This window comes from Canis lupus, chromosome 21, assembly GCF_011100685.1.
Source record: "Canis lupus familiaris isolate Mischka breed German Shepherd chromosome 21, alternate assembly UU_Cfam_GSD_1.0, whole genome shotgun sequence".
NCBI classification, from domain to species: Eukaryota; Metazoa; Chordata; class Mammalia; order Carnivora; family Canidae; genus Canis; species Canis lupus.
Window position 1 is genome coordinate 48,347,722 of NC_049242.1, and position 20,902 is coordinate 48,368,623.

Below are 20,902 nucleotides of genomic sequence, written 5' to 3' on the forward strand. Positions count from 1 at the left end.
CAAAGCCAGAAACATTTTCTGCCAAACAGAGGAAATTCTAATCTTGCTTTTGACATCTGGATAATTGAACATATCTGTGATGATTTGTTTAGTCTGGATATTGTCTTCCCTCTCTACTGTGCTCCATGGATTTGAAGGGCATTGGAAGCACTGATGGCCAAAATATACTTGTAGTTACAAATAAATACGCAAAGACCGCCAGGAGCTATCAGTGTCCTGTTAAATTTCCTTCTCTAAATTTGCAGACTTGACATGATCAGTGTTAATGAGAAACCAGGCCTTTAATATTTTTATTTTAACCTAAGCTTTTAATTATTTTTATCATGCACCATTCTGATTATGTAACAGAGTTTTGTTTGTAACAGTCTCAGCAGAAAATTGGAACTCTGGCTTTCAGAGACTACCTTTTACTTTAATATTAACACCAACTAAGTGTTAATATTCAATCCACAAAGGATGTAAACAACTTGTTCTGGTCAGGTGAATATTTGTTCAAAACATTATCATTATATCTATGAGGTCCCAGGGTTAAATACCAGCAGCTTACGGTTGACGAGTCCATGAGTGCTGCTGATTTTAATGAATCAGTGTCAAGAAACAGTATTGTCTACATAACTTGCGTTTGTCTTGGATGTCAAGACAGTGGGGAAATAGAGAGGCTAATGGTTTCGTATGGGAAGGAAACTCCATGCCTCTCACAATAACATATTCCTTGCTTTCAACATTTTGCTGACTATGAGGCACAGCATCAATTTATTGATTTAATTCTCAGTTATCTCCCATTTTTTGAAAATCTTTCCATCCTATTGGTAGTATTCAGTGACTTCAAACTCTCTTCCTCCTTCCCCATGAAATTCACTCTATGCAAGGTTCATGGTGAACCTATACAAGGTATAGGATCAACTTACTAATAACTTTTCAGGGAAAACAACACAACCAGCACATGCAATGGGTGTATCAATTATTTTTTAAAGATCTACTTATTTATTTGAAAGAGAGAGAGAGAGAGCAGGGGAAAAGGGAGAGAGAGAGAGAGACAAGCAGACTACCTGCTGAGTGGGGAGCCTGTTGGGACTTGATCCCAGGACCCTGAGATCATGACCTGAGCTGAAATTAAGAGTTGGACACTTAACCAACTGAGCCACCCAGGCACCCAATGGCTACATCAGTTAGAAGGTACATCCCTATAACAAAAATATTTGCATGGAAGGGTGGGAAAATGTACTTCTTTGATCTGAAGAAACCCAGTATCTCCTGTATCATTTTGCAGGAACTCCAAATGCAAACATTGAACCTTGTTCCTTAGTGTAAGGTGGAAACCTTTGTTAGAAGGTAAGACATCATCACCGGCTCTCCCCCCCACACACACACACTCTCCCCTAATGAGGCTCCACTATCCAATTCCCACTGCATAATAGGTTAGATTTGTTGTTGTTATCAGTAATAGTCTCCTTGGTGTAAAATAGTTCTGCACTTTGCTTGGAGCAAGTTCTAACGGGAGAAAGCAAGAGAGTTTGAGAACATTGAATGCTACCAAAGGGAGGAAACAGTAAAGCACTGGCAAGATTAGACTTCTGGGGGTATAGTGTTGGAGACTAGGCATAGGAATAAAGACAAAAACAAAACAAAACAAAAACCAGTACATGAATCTATCTGGTGGCAGAGACATTTCTCAAACCTAGTAAGACTATCTTAAAACCAGTGTAAGGAGAACCAAAGGGGTTCTAACAATGAGATTAACATTAAATGTTAGTATTTTTTCCAGCCTTATTGAGATATAAGTGACATGTAGCATTATGTAAGTTTAAGATATACAATGTGATGGTTTGATACGCTTATATATTGTGGAATGATCACCACAATAGGGTTAGTTGACTGCATCATTCCCATAATTACCTTCTTGGGGGGTGGGCGATGAGGACATTCAGGATCTACTCTCTTAGCAACTCTTAGGTATATAATACCATATTGTTAACTTGTTAACTATAGTCACCATGCTGTACATTAGGTCCCCAAATAAATGTTAAATTTTTGTCATGTTGTGCTGGAGGGTAATTCCCTTCTTCACCTCAACCTTTATGGAAAAGCTGTTACATCACTGGTATTATATTGATGTATATTCATCATTACACTAAAGGGAAAAGAGATTGTGTTTGTCTTTAGGTTCAAAATACAGAAGGAGGAAGGAAAACTATTGAAGGAAGTATGACACATAGGGGAAATTGAGGACCCAGTAAAAACAAAAATTGGGTGGCTGAGTCGGTTAAGCAACTGACTCTTGATTTTGGCCCAAGTCATGATCTCAGGGTTGTGAGATTGAGTGCCATGGTAAGCTCCATGCTGGATATAGAGCCTACGTAAATTGCAGAAAAGACCTCCTGACAATATTTATGACCTTTGAGATCGATTATTCCATCAAAGTCAGGAGTTGAGCTTTTTTGTCTTTATTTTTTTGTCTTGTGTTTGTTTTTCTCTTTTCCTTCCCTTCTTATTCTTCCTTCCTTCCTTCCTTCCTTCCTTCCTTCCTTTCTTTCTTTCTTTCTTTCTTTCTTTCTTCTTTCTTTCTTTCTTTCTTTTTCTTTCTTTTTCTTTCTTTCTTTCTTTCTTTTTCTTTCTTTCTTCTTTCTTTCACCTTCCCTTTCCTCCTTCCCTCTCTCCCTCCTTTGCTTCCTAATATAAAAATAAGGGTGATCTGAGAAGTCTAGAGGATTTGGGGCACTGAGGAGTTAATACTTGAATTTCATTTACATCTTCTCACTAGAAAAAAAAGATTGTTCCCAGACCCTTGTGTAATATAGTGGAGAACATCCTTTACCTGCAACAAGAGACCAAGTTTCTTTCTCCATCCTGTCACTAAGCTGTTCTATGATTTTGTTACTATTTTCTCTGGTTCTTAGTTACCACATTTGTAAAAAATGATGGTATATCCTATTAATAATTAGATATTCAGATTAATGTAAGTAACTAAATCACTTTTCAAGTCTACTCAGATGTTGCCTTCTTTGATTAAAGTCCAAACAACCACCTTCAAATCTTCCTTCCCTACTCTATTTTTTCTTCAAAAATGTATCCTCTACTAATATAATTTGTAACATTTTATTTTTTAAACATTTTATTTATTTATTTATTTATTTATTTATTTATTTGAAAGACAGGGGGAGCACAAGTGGGGAGAGAAGCAGAGGCAGAGGGACTAACAGACCCTGTGCTGAGTTCAGAGCCCAGTGCGGACCTTGATCCCTCAACCCTGAGATCATGACCTGAACAGAAATCAAGAGTCAGATGCTTAACTGAATGAGCCACCTACCCAGGCACCCCACTATATAATATTTTAAATGTTAACATCCCTCAACTGAAATGAAAACTTTCTAAAAGGATTTATCTACTTTGTTTTCTAAGGTAACCTCATAATCTAGAAGTTTCTGTCCCTTAACAAATATCCCATACATCGAACTAAATTATATAAATTCTAGGAGTCCATTCTATCTTTATAATCTATGTTTAATCCCTATTTTACTGAAGAAAAAAATAAAAAATGAATAAAAAATCTTTCAAGATTTTTTTAAGCTTAAGTATTAATCTACCTCCAAACATATTTTCCATGTAAAATTGATATTTATATTCCATCCTATCAAGTTCCCAAATTCATTGTAGCTAAATGGGACTGTGGTTAAAATTTCACTCACTCATTCTACATACACTTAACAAATGTGAAGAGACGGTTATTCAAACCTTTAGGAGGCAAATTTCAAAGTCCAGCAGATAATGTTATTTAGAACTGACCTATGGCATTGCAGGTCTACAGTAAACAAGTAGAACATTGGAAAGGAATATCCAGCTGGAAGGGCAATTGAGCATGAGGATCAAGGTCCTCATTAAACGCCCTTAAGTACTCTTCATTGTAGAACAGCATGATCGACAATGGGCTTGATTTGCTAAATAAGTATAAAAGAAGAACATTTCTTGTTTAGTTCATGCTTCTAGCCATTAAAATAGAACTTTTGAATAATCTTGAAAAGGGGATGGATTCTCTTATTGTCTGAAACGTTCATGCATTATTTTGGTTCTTCTCATATGACTATAAAAATCTGTAAAACTTTTTTAAAAGTGTGTAAAAAATAGTATCAATAGTCCCATTAAAAAATTAAAAAATTAAAAAATTAAAAATTAAAAAATTAAAAAAATGTGTAAAAAATAGTATCAATAGTCCCATTTTACAAATGTTAGAAAAAAAGTACATTCAAGTGCTTAGCCCAAGGTCAAGAGCAAGGTCATATAGCTTCTGAGAAGTGGTTTTAGACTCGAGTAAAGCCTGGATAACTCCAAAATCTATACTGTTTGTACTGAGTATTTCTTACAAAAACATTTTTTTGTTTCAAATTTTTATTTAAATTCTAGTTAGTTAACACATAGTATAATTTGGTTTCAGGAATAGGATTTGGTGATTCATCACTTACATATAATATCCAGTGGCCATCACAACAAGTCCTTAATACCCATCACCCATTTAGCCCATCCCCTGCCCACCCTTCCTCCAGCAACTCTTGGTTTGTTCTCTATATTTAAAAGTCTCTTAGGGTTTGCCTCTCTCTCTCTCTTTTTTCCCTTGCCTGTTTTGTTTCTTAAATTCCACATATGAGTGAAATCATATGGTGCTTGTCTTTGACTTACTTTGCTTAGCATAATCCACTCTAGCTCTATCCACGCTGTTACAAATGGCAAGATTGCATTCTTTTCAATGGCTCAGTAATATTCCATTGTATATATCTTGTAAAGACATTTTCAGCTTACTCACTTTTTAGTTTAAATGGAGAGACTTTTTAAAAGTATTAAAGGGGGACGCCTGGGTGGCTCAGTGGTTGAGCATCTGCCTTCAGCTCAGGTCATGATCCCGGGGTCTGGGATTGAGTCTAGCAACAGGCTCCCTGCACAGAGCCTGCTTCTCCCTCTGCCTGTGTCGCTGCCTCTCTCTGTGTCTCTCATGAATAAATAAATAAAATCTTTTAAAAATAAAATAAAATAAAATAAAATAAAATAAAATAAAATAAAATAAAATAATAAAAGGGATGCCTGAGTGGCTCAGTTGGTTAAGGATCCAACTCTTGATTTTGGCCCAGGTCATGATCTCAGGGTTGTGAGATCGAGTGCCATGGTAGGCTCCATGCTGGGTATAGAACCTGCTTAAGATTCTCTCTCTCCCTCTCCTTCCCTCCCACCTCACTGCCTCTCTCATGCATGCATGTATGTGCTCTCTCTTTCTCTAAAAAAAAAAAAGTATTGTGCTCGCTTCGGCAGCACATATACTAAAATTGGAACGATACAGAGAAGATTAGCATGGCCCCTGCGCAAGGATGACACGCAAATTCATGAAGTGTTCCATATTTTTTCATCGTGTTTGACAGTGAATTTTAACACTTGGAAAATCTTACAACAATACTTTCCAAAATAAGAAAATAAAATTTTCTCTCTCTGAACCTAAAAAAAAAAAAAAAAAAAAAAAGTATTGAAGAAAAATTTAAGTTTTTCTACCTTGTCAATCTGAACAGTGACAATCAACACATCTCCAGTGAAATAGAGCAGTGATAACCAAGGCTCATGTTCTGTAACACTATCATGTTCTCAAGTACCTTATCAATCGATCAATCAATAAAACTTCAATTAAATTCAAGCAAATTTTAATATTAAGTATCTTTTATTTATTCAGAATCTTTTGAAATACATTTGAACACGACAATACAGTTGGCAAGTTTTGATGTAACTTTATCGGTTACTATGGAATCTCCTTTGTACCTAATTTCCTATCCTATTCCAGGGTTCCTCATGTCACCCTTGCTACCACTGGACACCACTATGAATGAGTGGCTTTCTGTATTTCCTGAACATTTGTCATCACTGGGAATATACAAACAAATGTGTCCTAGCTTCAAAGGCAACATCAAGAGAAAAAGGTAAAAATGTGTAATGGTAACTACAACATAGAGTTTTTTCCAACAGTGACCCATTTGGAGTGTGATGTGGGTGACTGTGTTCTCACGTGCTTAGTGTCAAATCAAAGATAACATTGTCTTCCTTTATAAAAGATTAAGATGGTCATAATGGAGGTCCATCGACACTGGTCACAGGGCACTCACTTTTCAAGTGCTGGGTTTCTTAGTGATATTTATGTGTGTGTTTTAGATTTTTAGTCTGAGAAATAATTCGTAGAAACTTTATTCTAATTCTACATTTTCTAATGTTTGATTAGACTTGATTAGACTTGGTTTCCTCACCAGGTTAATTTGCCAGGCTTTGTATTTTATCTTGATTGATGATACATTTAAAAAGTTCCTCTAGAAAAAATTCCCATCAGGATTTAGGTTTTTCGGGTAACTGTTTCAAAATTGTTAACATTAAGGAAAAATGCTTCCCATTACGTTGAAAGCATAAAAAAACAGAACTCAATTTTTTTCACAGTCAATTACCCACTTTTTTGGCCTTGGGAAAATTGCTTTACATCTTCATCAACTCAGGATAGTGGCTAAGTTATTCACAGGGCATGATGGGCAGTAAGGCAGGGGGAAATTAGAATAAATTGATGCAGTTCTTCATGCGGCTCTCTGTAGGCATTCCACAGGCATACCCAAGTCCCATATAAGGATTTTTAGCAGAACCTCCTTTGCTAGGAGCCTCAAATTTATTTTATTTCATTTCTATTTCCTTTTTATTGAAGCTTGCTCTTGGTGGCTTTTCTTACGGTTTTCAGATAATTTAACAAACTTAAACATAATAGTCAATTGATAGATACATACATATGTGTCAAGAAATGAAGGGTCTAATTATTAGCAGTGAAGACTAGAGGATTTAAACCAGAGCTAGGCTCACATTTTTGCTCAGCCATTTATAATTTCACCACCTCAAATAAGTTATTTAATTTCTTTGACACTCAATCACTCATCTTCGAAAGAGAAATAAGAGCCTTTTCGCTAGACGACTATGAATGCTAGAGGCATGTGTCGTATACAGAGTTCACACATCATAGGAACCTCAAAACTGATGTCTGTCACACCTCTATTAGTGAGAGCTGTTGCACTTGCACCAGGAGTTTTCAACACTATTCTGGAAAGAACAAAGACTACAGGAAAACAACATAGGAAGAACCTTATAATTATTTATTTCCCAATCCAGGGGTGGCAAAAGTCAGATTTCTGACTGGGAGTTTTCTTGGTTTTTGCTCTATTCTGTATTTGCAATTTCTAGACTATGGAAATCCTCCTGGTGTCATTGCACTGTTGTAATTTATCAGATTGTACATTTTATATCACTTCTTTCTTCCTTTTCTTTCTTCCTATCTGAAATAGATAGGAATAGTCTTGTAAACGGGGTAAAAATTCTAGCTCAGCTGAAATCTGTCAGCTGCAGCTAATTTTGTTTCGTGATTCTGTAGGTATTTGCAGCTATTATAGCTTCTAAGACACTCCTTGTCACCTTTGCACTCTAGATAAGCAAGTGTATGGCCCACTTTAAAAATGTTTCAAACTTTCCTAAATCAGCATTATTTCAGTTATCCGATGAAGCAAAAATATTATGGAATATCACAGCAATTAGGACTTGGGGAAGAGTATGTAAGAAAGCATATTTACAAACAATCTTGCTTTGCACTATATTTTAGAATTCTAGAGGATTAGAAAGAAGGGGTTATAGAAAAACATTTACAATATTGGGGCCTTTGTGGGACAAACATGGGTTCAAGAAGCTAACTTCTACTTGTTTTAAAATACATCTCTGTATGGAAATGGGTATACGGATGAGATTTTCATGGGTCTACCTACTACATTTCAAGTTTGAAATCCCACTCCTTGTCCCTGCCAAGTATGTTTCCAAATTAATAGATTTAGCTTGAGGTTTGTGAGGTCTGTCAGAGATAGCTGAGGTTTTCCTAATGGGAAAGCATGAGTGAGTAGCAAAAAATTATTAATTGGGAAGACATGCTATGACATTTTTAATCATGAGTACTTTTGAGACAAATTTTGGGAAAACATTATAAACCAAATAAATTCACTATTTTTATTTTTAGGAATTCATCACCAGTGTATGTTGAAAAGTTAGGTATAGTACACCTGAAGAAGGAGAGTTGGGATTAAGTAGGGAGGGGGAGGGCACAATTAATTCCAAGATCATGAAGATATCACCAGATGAAAACTTTGTAAAATGAATATACCTCTTTGTAAAAGGAAGCTTCTACTTACCTTACAGGGCTGTTTTGAGATTTTTATACTATTATGTATTCTAAATTATAAAAGCATCACACAAGGATGCTGGCATATGCCTTCACAGGAAGGCAGGGGGAATAATAATAGAATCTTGAGCTGGGACATGAAATGGAACAGAATTGCATTTTTTCTGTGCTATTTACTAACTATACAATGTAGTCTGATTACTGAATCTCTCTGAATTTCCTCTTCAGTAAAATAGGAATAGCTGGCAGGGTAGTTATGAGCTCCAAAGAGGTAATATAAATCAATAAGATAAATCAGTGCCTAAGGAAGGGTCTACTACACAGTAGTTTTCAATACATATCTTTCTTTCTTTCTTTCTTTCTTTCTTTCTTTCTTTCTTTCTTTCTTTCTTTCTTTCTTTCTTTTTTCCTTCTTTCTTTGTCTCTTTCTTCTTTCCCTTTTTACTATTGGAGTATTTATACAGATTCAATTTAATAAAGCAAGCATTTGTTGAATGCAAACCACATAAAAGGGTCAAAGTGAAGTTCTCAGGAAGTATGCAAAGGGCAAATGAAACCTGGTTCATACTCCTGAGATACCTATTATCCAGTAGGGGTGTGGGGATGGAAAACTGTCTCTAAGTAAAGACATCATGTAATTTATGATCCATCATCTTAACTGAGACCACTGACAGTAAAAAGGGTTGTGCTGTGATACTGGGGCAGAGGTAACTCAAGCCGTCCCATGCAAACCAAGACAATGGTCACCCTCTTCAGGAGATAATCAGTGAGAATAAATTCAGCTAATTTCTTGCAACTGCCTCAGGCCAACTTTTAGGTCAGTTGTCGGTGTTTTGTTTCTGATCACAGGAGGTGATCAGAAGGTTCCAGAATGTTCTGGTTTCCAGCCCCCACTCTCTGGCAGTGTCTCCCCTGGAGAAATTCTTGAGATTGAAAAGGGGCTGATCCTTCCACATCTTGTGAAAAAGCACCCTCCCACACAGCATTCCCACTCAGGTGGAGGGAAAGCAGCTGATAAACTCTGGTGCTCTACTAAGCCTGACTTCTTAATGTGTTTATTTTTAGTCATCAAAGAGGAAAAATTCCCCAATTGTCAGTGGAATTAAAATCAACCTCACTGTCAAAAGCAGAAAAACAAATAGAGCTCAGGATACCTACTGATAGAAACATTGGTGTTTGATTTTGTCTATGTGTTAAGTTTAGGAGCTTCTAGATGATAAGAATCACTAACTCTGTTCCTATTCAACAGGAACAATCCAATTTCTAGGAAACATAGCTGTCTGTCCATTTCTTGTATGCCCAACATTCTCTTTCTCTAAGAAAGAGAGATGTTACACTTGATTTAAGGGTTCTGGTCTTGAATAACCACTGAACTTGCAAATCTTGCATGAAATTAAGAAAAAAAATAGAGGGAGGGGGGCTTTTAAAAATCAACTAGTATGACCTTGTAAGGCAGAGGTAAATATTTACTTTCATGAAAACCAGGCATTGTGGTAGGCAGACCATGGCTTTTGTCAAATCTGGATTTTTTTCCAAGCTCTGCTCCCCACACTACAAGTTTGAGGAAAGTTATGAAAACTGAGATCTTGTTTCCTTAGCTGTAAAAGAAGAACAACATTTTGAAGGGTAATTGTGAAGATTAAATAAGACAATGCCTATAAAGCAGTTAAGATAAATACTAGGAAGAGTATTATGGTTATTGTGGATAAGAGAATTAGTACCAGGCATAAGGTGAGGTTCAATGAATGATAACTCAATAATTGGTCTTACTACCGAGGATACAAAGTTATAAACACAACAACTGACAAAAACTTAGAAGAAAAACTTAACTTCATTAAATTTTTTATAATTTTTGCCTAGCAATTTTTTGCTAAGGGAATAGGGGGCTATTTCTCCTTCAGGTAAAGATTTACTTTTGGACTTTGGTTTTTGTTAATCATTGTTTTATCTAGCAATAAGATGTCTCTGCCTATATATACTGAAGTTCGCAGGTCCACAAGCATAAAGATAAATTTAGCTGAGGTTCTGTGAGTTCGTGAACCATCAAGTTCTACCACAGGGAATAGTCATTGAGTGTGAAGGAAAAAATAGTACTACTTCTTAGAAGAAAAATGACATTTTCAATAATTTTTAGAATCTGAGTCATCTTGGATGAAACCTTTGTATAAGTTGATTTCACATCCCAACCTTCTGAAGAATTAAAGGCTCGTTGAAGAAGCATATTATGCAGGGTTGTTTCCAAGTCCATCCCATGGGAAAGGACCTACAGAATGGACAAGAGAAGAAATAAAATGCATCTTTGTGGACCCCCTGTTTACTATGTGCTAGTCAGAGGGCTACACACTAAATGATGAACCCAACTACAGGCATACCTCATTTGGTACTTTGCCTTGTCATGCTTCACAGATATTATACTTTTTACAAATTGAGGTTTTTTGACCACCTTGCATCAAACAAGTCTATAGGCACCACTTTTCCAACAGCATTTGCTCACATGTCTCCGTGTCCTATTTAGGTATTTCTCACAGTATTTCAAACTTTTTCATTATTATTATTTTTATTACAGTGATTTGTGATTAGTGATCTTTGATGTTGCTATTATAATTGCTTTGGGGCACCACGAATTTCCCATTTAAGGCAAGGTTAATCGATAAATGTGTATGTTCTTGATGGCTCTGCTGACTGGCCATTCCTCTATCTCTCTCCCTGTCCTCAGGGTAACTATTCCTTGAGATACCACAATATTGAAATGAGGCCGATTAATAACCCTACAATGGCCTCCAAGTATTCAAATGAAAGGAAAAGCCACACTTTCAATCAAAAGGTAGAAAGGATTAAGCTTAGTGAGGAAGTCAGGTCCAAAGCCAGGATAGGCAAAATCTAGGCCTTCTGTACTGGTTCACCAAAGTGTGAATGGAGAGGTTAAATTCTTGATGGAAAATTAAAGTGCTACTCCAGTGAACACATGAGAGATAAGAAAGTGGAACAGCCTTATTGCTGACATGAAGAAAGTTTTAGCAGTCTAGATAGAAGATCAAACCAGCCACGACATTCCCTTAGCCAAAACCAGAGCAAAGCCCTAATTCCCTTTAGTTCTACAAAGGCTGAGAGGGCAAGCTGCAGAAGAAAAATTTGCAGCCAGCTGACGTTGACTCATGAGGTTTTAATAAGAAGCCGTCTCCATGACATAAAAGTGCTGATTTAGAAGCTGCAACAAGTCATCCTGAAGATCTTGCTAAGATAATCATGAAAGTGCCTATGCTAAACAAGAAATTCACAATGTAGACAAAACAGCCTCATACTGGAAGAAGATGCCATCTAGGACTTTCATAGCTAGAGAGAAAATGCCTCACTACAAAGCTTCAAAGCACAGGCTGACTCTCTTGTTAGGGGCTGGTGACTTTACATTGAAGCCAATGTTCGTCTGCCATTCCAAAAACCCTAGGGCCTTTAAGAATTATGCCAATCTCCCCTGCCTGTGCTCTACAAGTGGAACAACAAAGCCTAGATGGCAGCACATCTGTTGATGACCTTGTTTATGGAATGTTTTAAGTCCACTATATTTAGACATACTACTCGGAAAAAGATTCCATTCAAAATATTACTGTTCATTGACAATGCACCTGGTCACCCAAGAGCTCTGATGGAGATGTGCAGCAAGATGAAAGTTGTTTTCTTGCCTACAAACACAACATCCATTTTTTTAGCCCACAGATCAAGCAGTAATTTCAAATTTTGAGTCTTAATATTTAAGAAATACATTTCATATGACTGTAGCTACCATAGATAGTGATTCATCCGATGGATCTGGGCAAAGTAAATTGAAACCCCTCTGGAAAGGTTTCACCATTCTGGATGCCATTGTGAACATTTATGATTCATGAGAAGAGGCAAAAATATCTATACTGACAGGAGTTTGGAAGAAGTTGGTTCCAACCCTCATGGTTGACTTAGCGGGTTTCAAGACTTCAGTGGAGGAAGAAACTGCACATGTGGGGGAAACAGCAAGAGAACTAGAATTAAAAGTGGAGACTGGAGATGGGACTGAATTGCTGCATCTCACGATCAAATTTGAATGGAGAAAGAGTTGCTTCTAATGGATGAGTAAAGAAAGCGGTTTCTTGAGATGGAACCTACTCTCGGTGAAGAAGCTGTGAAGATTGTTGAAATGACAGGATTTAGAATATTACATAAACTTAGTTGATAAAGCAGTGGCAGGGTTTGAGAAGATTGACTCCAATTTTGAAAGAATTCTAGTGTGGTTTAAAGTCTATCAACAGGCACATGGGTGGCTCAGTTGGTTAAGCCTCTGCCTTCAGCTCAGATTGTGATCCTGGGATTGAGCCCTGCATCAGACTCTTTGCTCATCAGGGAGCCTGCTTCTCCCTCTCCATCTGCTGCTCCCCTTGCTTGTGCTCTCTCTCTCTCTCTGTCTCACTCTCTCTGTGTCAAATAAATAAATAAAATATTAAAAATAAAGTCTATCAAACAGCATCTTATGCTACTGAGAAATCATTAATAAAAGGAGGAGTCAATCAATGTATTAGACTTCATTGTCTTATTTTTAAAAATGTCCACAGCCACCTCAACCTTCAGAAACCACCACCTTGATCAGTCCACAGCCATAGAGGCAAGACCCTCCTCTAGCAAAAGATTAAGACTTGCAGGAAGCTCAGGTGATGATTAACACTTTTCGGCAATAAAGCATTTTTTAATTAAGGTATGAACACTGTCTTCTTAGACGTAATGCCATTGCACTCCTAACAGACTAAAGCTTTGTATAAACATGAATTTTGTATGCACAGAGAAAACCAACAAATTCATTTGACCTGCTTTGTTGAAATATTTGCTTTATTGCAGTGGTCTGGAACTGGACTGGGCCCAGTGAGAGAATCAGTGAGTAGATCTACAGAATGGATGGCAATGGGGATGTTGGGGCTTTAAAACAACAGAAGCTAGGAGACAGACCTAACACAAACTAGGATGTTATCATTGCTATAACAAATGGCAATGTCAAGGGAGCAGTCAGGGGGTCTTAAATCAATGAGAGTTGTGGAGATAGTAAGTACAACAGAACATCTCTATGGGCACAAATACCTGGAGATCTCAGGTATCAGCACGTTCCCCAAAGTCTCAGTTACAGGGTTCACCATGTTCGGGAACTCATCTGGTGGCCGTGTCCTCAACCCATGCATGTATATGGTGATTGATATCCTTGGCAATTGGAGTAACCCCCGTACTAGGTCCTTGGCCTATGGGGTAATTGATAGTACAGTGGAGAAATCAAGTGGAAGAAAACCTCTGAAACTGCCTCCCACATCTGGCCAAGATAGCAAATCAAAAACAACATCGCATCCCAGAGGAGATGGTAGAGAGGGTAAAGCATTATAAGATTTAAAGAAACAGGAGTGAGAATCTTTCTTGTGGTTCTGTTACATCTGCTAGTCTGGGCTCCTGTAAAAACCGGGTGGATCCTGGACTATGCTGCAAACTATACACACTCAACCAAGGAGTAGCCACAATAACATGTCAAACAATTTTTTTTCTACCATAGATTGATATAATATGGTTTTCAATACAAGGTGACCATTAATTTGGTGACTATTCCTTTCTATTGAAACAGGACTGAAGATTAGAAACAGTTGACTTTCACAATACGTAGATGACAATGTATTCAACAATTTTAGCCAGGATTATGTTACCTTTCCTTCTTTTTCTCATAATGTAGTGAAAAAAACCTGAGCTATCTTGACATCCTACAGAATATCATACTGCTCGGGTACATCACTGGCATCATGCTATTTGGCTAGAATAAGCTAGAGGTGGCTAAGACGCAAAAATCCTGAAGACCTCATCACTGCAGAGGCGAGTAGACAAATCCTATGAATACTGAGAGACCTGCCACTTCAGTGTTTCAGTGAAACATTTTAGGAGACCAGAAATCAGGAATGTATCAAGATATCTCTTTAAAGTCAAGGACAAATTATGCATCTTGCATCATCTTTCACAAAGAAGTCTAATTTCTGGAAGTCTCTCTTTTCTTGCAGATGACACATTTCACACCCAGAATATTGCTCTGGGTTTGTATATTGGGTGCGATGAAAGGATGTCATGTTTGATTGGGACCCCGAGAATGAAAGAGTTCCAAGCAGATCTAAGCTGCAGTGCAAGTTGACCGGCCACTTGGATCACATGAACTGTCAGACGTTGTTGTGGAAAAAGATGCAATGATGAATTTATACCAGATCCCAGTGGGATCAATCACTGAGTAGATTACTGGGTTTGGACTCTGGTAGAGACAAAAAGCTTGGCCTCAGAGACCAAGTGACCATATTTTTATTAAAATGTCCATACCACCCAAAGCAATCTACAGATTCAAAGTAATTCCTGTCAAAACACCAACATCATTTTTCATAGAACTAGGACAAATAATACTTAAAATATCTGTGGAACCACAAAAGACCCTGAATAGCCAAAGCAATCTTGAGAAAGAAGAATGAGCTGGAGGGACGCCTGGGTGGTTCAGCAGTTGAACATCTGCCTTCGGCTCAGGGTGTGATCCCAGAGTCCTGGGATCAAGTCCCACATCGGGCTCCCTGCGAGGAGTCTGCTTCTCCCTCTGCCTGTGTCTCTGCCTCTCTCTCTGTGTCTCTCATTAATAAATAAATAAAATATTTTTTAAAAAAAAAAGAACAAAGCTGGAGATATTACAGTCTCACATTTCAAGATGTATTACAAAGCCATAGTAATCAAAACAGTATGGTACTGGTGTAAAAAATAGACAGATAGATCAACAGAACAGAAATAAACCCAGGTTTTTATGGTCAGTTAATCTATGACATAAGAGGCAAGAATCTACAATGGGGAAAAGACCGTCTCTTCAATAAATGGTGCTGGGGAAACTGGACAGAGACATGTACAAGAACGACACTGGACCACTTTCTAACACTATACACAAAATTAAATTCAAAATGGATGAGACCTAAAAGTGAGGCCTGAAACCATAAAACTCCTAGAAGAGAGCCCAGGCAGTAGTAATTCCTTTGACACCAACCATAGCAACATTTTTCTAGATAGGTCTCCGGAAGCAAGAGAAACAAAACCAAAAAAAAAAAAAAAAAAACTACTGGGACTAAATCAAAATAAAAAACCTTCTGTACAGCAAAGGAAAACATCAAGGGAGCTCCGGTTGGACTGACTGAATCATAAAGCCATCCAGTAGTTCCAGCAGAAACCCATTATATGACAGAAATTTTAAACTCAGGATAGTGCATAAGCAGGACCAAGCTCGGTTTAAAGATGGGTCAGGTCGGTATGTGAGTGGAAGACAAAAGTGGACAGCAGCTGCAGCTCAGCTACATTCAGGGCGGCCTCTGGACTAGCACTGTTGCCCAAGATCAATGAACCCCTGGGGGGGCAAGTTGATTATTGAGAGCTCCTTCCCCCCCGGGAAAGCCCAGTGATTTGTTCTCAGAGAATGGACATTTACTCCAAGTGGGGGTGGTTCTTTCCTGTCCACAGACAGCACCACCCCAGAGGGGAAAACTGCCTTCTCTCCTTGATTCACAAAACCATTAACTTGCACTAGTGCCTGTGACGAGGAGCAGACTTAACTACAATTAGGGGAAGATGGTGAGGGGGTGTTTACATGACCACAGTGAAGACAACTAGCCAACCCTGCACTTAAACTGGCCGTTCTTGCTTTGTGTTGTTGTCATCATATACTTTGGTTATTCCCCTCCCTCCCTCCCCTCTCCTCCCTTCACCGCTCCCTTTTTCTCCACAAGAGCCAAATCCAACAGCCAACTAATCAAATAAAAATTCTCCTGGGGCACCTGGATGGCTCCTTCGGTTAAATGATGAAGCGTCGGACTCTGGATTTTGGCTCAGGTCCTTGCTCTGCGCTGGGCATGGAGCCTGCTTAGGGTTCTCTCTCCCTCTGCCCCTCTCCACTCCCTCTCTTAAAAAAGAAAAATTCCTCCTATTTTCTTCTTCAGAGCACTTCAGCTCTTTTCCAGTTCCTACCCCCCAACCTAGGTTTGGGCTCCTATCGACCAATACAAAATATAAAGAAAGCTTTGAATTAATGCTGGAAGGGCCCAGTCCTTGTCTGGTGTGGGAACAGGGGCGTTTGGTCTTCCAGTTACAGATATAATAAAGTTATGTTGATGATGCTGTAAACACAATCTTTGAACTTCATTTGTTAAAAAATAAAAACTAATGTAAACTGTAATTACGTGCTACTCGGATTCCTAATTCCGGTGACTTGGTATCCATATTTCCTAAACGGTAATGTTGTAAGATCCGGGCATACATTTATTTGGGTGAGGTCAAAATTTGCTACAATGGATATATTTCAAATCATCCAGAGAAGAAACACCCATGGTTGTGTCTTTGAAGACGTAGGTCAAGTTCTACCAATTAGCTAGTGCCTTAGTTTCATCTTCTACAAATGAAACCATAGGAATAATAATGCCAGCCCTTCCTGCCTCGCGACCCTGAAATGACATCTAAATGAGGATCAACTTAAAAATAAGAAACAGTTTAGAAGGATTTGCGTTCACCAAATCTCTTTAGAGATTTTAGTAAGACTTCCGTTGTCAGAGATTATTAAAAACATACACACGCATGCCCGTGGATATGTAACCTCTATATTCTAAATTATTGGTGGTGAAGGGTTTTCAGAGGAGTTCTAGATCAGGGATTAGCCAACCAGAGCCCTCTGGCCAAATTTAATCCTCCTTTGATTTGCTTGCTTAATACATACGATGTTCCTGGAGCACAGCCCTGCCCACAGGTTCACTATTGTTCTAGACGCTTTCCTGCTACGATGACAGAGTTAATTAGGGCAACAAAGCCTGTGGCCCCCTGAGCCCAAAATATTTACTGTCTGTTCATTTACAGAAAGAGTGTGCCAACCTCGGCTCTAGACACTAGAAAGGCAGGGCGTATGCTGTAAGAATACTTACCCGCTGCAGTCCCCCCCCCCCCACTGGGGAGGACTCCTGCAGTTCTCCTAATCATTCAAACTAAAAACAAGTTATTTCATCACTGCACTATTTTGGACGGAGGAGTTTTAAGGCTTGAATGAAGCAAACCATTGTTCTCCTCTTCACTTTACTTCTGCTGCTCATGAAACATGGGACAGGGGAGTTTTCAAAACGCTTTACACGTCTGTCTCTGAAATGACTGAAAATACAAGGAATTATTTTTCTCTTGGGTGCTTCCTACGTAACAACAGGAGACGTTCACCATGAGATCACAGCAGGATAAACGTGTACGTCTGTACCCACCCTCACATTTATTTATAAGACGACTGCTTCTTTTCGCAGTCTGCCCGTTAACAAAGGTGTGGAACAGGTTTGTGTTCCTGCCAGAGTTTAGGAACCAATGAGGGTAGTTAGTCAACAAAGAAGTGGAGTGAACCCATCCCTCGCTTGTGTTTTCGAAAAAGGAGCTGGTTGTTAGTTGTTTCTTTAACCAACATGTGATCACTTGCTGAACGTAAAGGCCATTGACAGAAGAAAGACAATTCACATTTCACAAGCGGGCACGTCAACTTCTATGAAATGGTGCCCTCTATGAAAAAGGGCTAATGGTAACTCAGAGGTTTGCTGTGAGGCCCAAATAAGACTGGATCTGTAAACAGGTTTTAAAAATTGGATGTGGTCAAGTGTGGCAGAGAGTTACTAGAACCAGACTGTCACTATTACAACAGGTGGAAGGGCTCACCTGCGTGAGTAAGGACCCTGGCTCTACTACTTATTAGCTTTCTAATTCTGTGCAAGTTACTTAGCCTCATGAGAACTTTTTTCCTCACCTATAAAATATAAATTTTAATAGGAACCACAGGTATTTATGCAGTTTGAATGAAGTGACGATATGCAAAGGGCTTACCCGATTTTTGATGCAGGATAAGCACCTAATAAGTATTAGCCATTATAGTGACTATTATTATGCAAGCTTGCCATCTGAGATCCCTATCATGCTTACATCGAAGCTCATGGTGGGACTCCCCTGTATGAGATACCAATTGTCGTTCTTCTTACCAGTTGGCTAGAGGTTGGCAAACTGGTATCTTGTAGCAAATTAAATATCATTGTGCCATGAAAGTTGTAAATTGATTTCTAATTTTTTTTTCATTTCATACCCTGTCAATAAAAATCTACATCACACTTCTGGGAGCCCTGGGGGGCTCAGTCGGTTAAGTGTCAGACTCTGTTTTCAGCTCTGGTCATGACCTCAGGGTTGGGTGATTGAGCCCATTCTCTTTCTCTCTCTGTGTCTGTCTCTCGTGAATAAATAAATAAAATCTTTATTAAAAAGAAAAAAAAAGATTCTTTCTTTCCTTCTCCTTCTGCTCTTTCCCTCTCACCATACCTGCTCATGGACTCTCTTATTCTCTCTCTCTCAAAAAAAAAAAAAAAATCCCCATCACACTTCTAATACAGGTATATTTTGTCTACTTATAAATTATTTACATGTATTAATACATTATGCCATGTTAAAGTATATTTAAAAGTATATGTAAATAGTACACATGTCTAAATAAAGACATTTAAGAGAAGATTATAAAATGTTAATTTACAGATAAGGGTATATATATTTATACAATATGAACTAAGATGTTATATGTATTAGACCAAAAAGAAATAGAATATAGATATTAGATATGTAATATGTAATATATAATATACAAGCATACACACGTATGTATATAAATCTGTATGTGTATATAATATATATATGAATTCCTTAATATTTTACTTGCATTTTTGTAAATTCACTGGTAAAAAAAATTTCCCTTTGGAGACCACTGTATGATGAGCCATTCAGGAGGAAGCTGGGAAAGAAAACCCTGGGTACACCTGATTGTGAGTGTTTCAGGGTTTGACAGGGTATGAATTAATACATACTTCATGAGCAATGATGATTAACAGACATTGAAAATTAAGTATTTGCAGGCATAGCGCTAAGCCAATTACACAGTTTCTTCCATAATCCATATAACCATTCTCTGAGGTAGGGACTAACTTTTTTTCTCATTGTGTGGATAAGGAATATGAGAATAAGGATGTTAAGTAACCTGTCCAGAGTTCCTAAGTAAGCAACAGAATGATGCTTTGCAACCATATATCCCTCCCATAACCAGTGTCTTTCCCTTTGCTAATATCATAATGATGATAATTACTGCCTCCATTATTATTAAATTCACTAAAGTTATGTGCCAGAACTTTATAAAGTGTCGCTCATAGGTAAAAAGATAAGGCATTTTTTTTGGCAAAACCCCTTTGATAAGTAAGCCACACTGAAGAAAGTGAAACCCTGAGGGTATATGTTGACAGAAATCAAAGAAGCAAGAGAGGAAGAAACTACATTGGAGAATCGTGGATGAAGTTTCAAAAGACCAAGGAAATAAGAGAAAGAGGAACAAGAGAGAAATCAGCTAGGTGGTTGGAGGCTAGTACACACTGAAAGGCAAAAAAAAATGTATGAAAAGAGTCCCTTAATATGAGGACTTTGAGAAAAGAAATATCTGATGTTTAATTAGAAAGTTTTAAAACCATTGCCATCTATTACTCTCTTTTGTTCTCCCAAAGTCTTTAGGGATTTTACTACACACTTAAACGCTCTGTGTTATTTTAATCCCTCCCTCAATCTCCTTCATCCTTCCCGCTCTCTTTTCTTCCTTTCTGATATTCAAGAAGGGAACCGAGTTTCTGAGAAAACCATTGCAGAACTGGTAAGAGTCTGAAAGAGAAAGCAAGACGATGTATGATCCTGAACAAATTCAGAAAAAGTGAAAATTCGGCTCAGCATCAGAACTGACCACGAGAAAACAAAACTCTGTCCCATAGGAGATGGGATTAGAAATTCCAGGGAGTGTACAGGGGAGCTTAAGTTAAATCCCATCTAGATCTGGGGGGTTACAAGCTGTCCTGACCCATTTTTCACAAGGGTGCTGTGGGGCCGCTACTGCCATCCCAACCACAGTGCACATCGAGTGTGGGGCACAAAGCTGAGTGTGCACCATGGAGGACATCACACGTTCTGATTGGGATTGTGGCCCGGGCCAACCAAAGAGAAAGTCACCTGCATTTTCAATGAGAATGAGGTCAGAGAAAACCAAATGCCCTGGGACGCAGAACACTTTGAGATAGTCGATTCATTGACGAATCTTCCCATTATCACCTTCTACAACAGTGGTTAAAACCAATGTGTACGGCTCATTATTGAGCATCAGGGGCAGGCCTAACACTTAAGTATCTATCATGTCTTAATTTTCCTCACAACCCTTTGAGAAAGTACTATTAGTACCATGAGCCCATTGATGAGGGGACTGAGGTACAGTGGCCCAAGGATATACAATTAAAAAAAAAAAATGGTTGTAGAATTCAAACCTGGGCAATGTGACCTCCATTCCTGGTGCTTAACCACTATCCATACTGCCTTCTCGTTGCAAGAAGCACCAGGCAACAGCAACTATAAAGAAAGATGACACACAGGAGACTTTAATCGCCATTTATTGAACGAATATGATGCATCACGCTAGTTAATATACGTGTATTGTCTTAGTCAACGTCCTGAACAAGAGACTAGTAATTTTCCCCCATTTTATCGTCAGGAAGCAGAGCTTCAGAAGGATGTAGTCATTTGGGCAAGGTCACTTGGCCGGGATCAGAAGTC

At 38.2% G+C, this 20,902-nt stretch overlaps 1 non-coding gene across 1 annotated transcript; it reads left to right on the top strand.

Moving 5' to 3' along the window:
• The first annotated feature begins 5,279 nt into the window (after positions 1 to 5,279).
• LOC119865068 lies at positions 5,280 to 5,386 on the top strand. Its single transcript, XR_005375930.1, has one exon. It is a non-coding gene; the product is annotated as a U6 spliceosomal RNA (small nuclear RNA).
• The last annotated feature ends 15,516 nt before the right edge of the window (positions 5,387 to 20,902 follow it).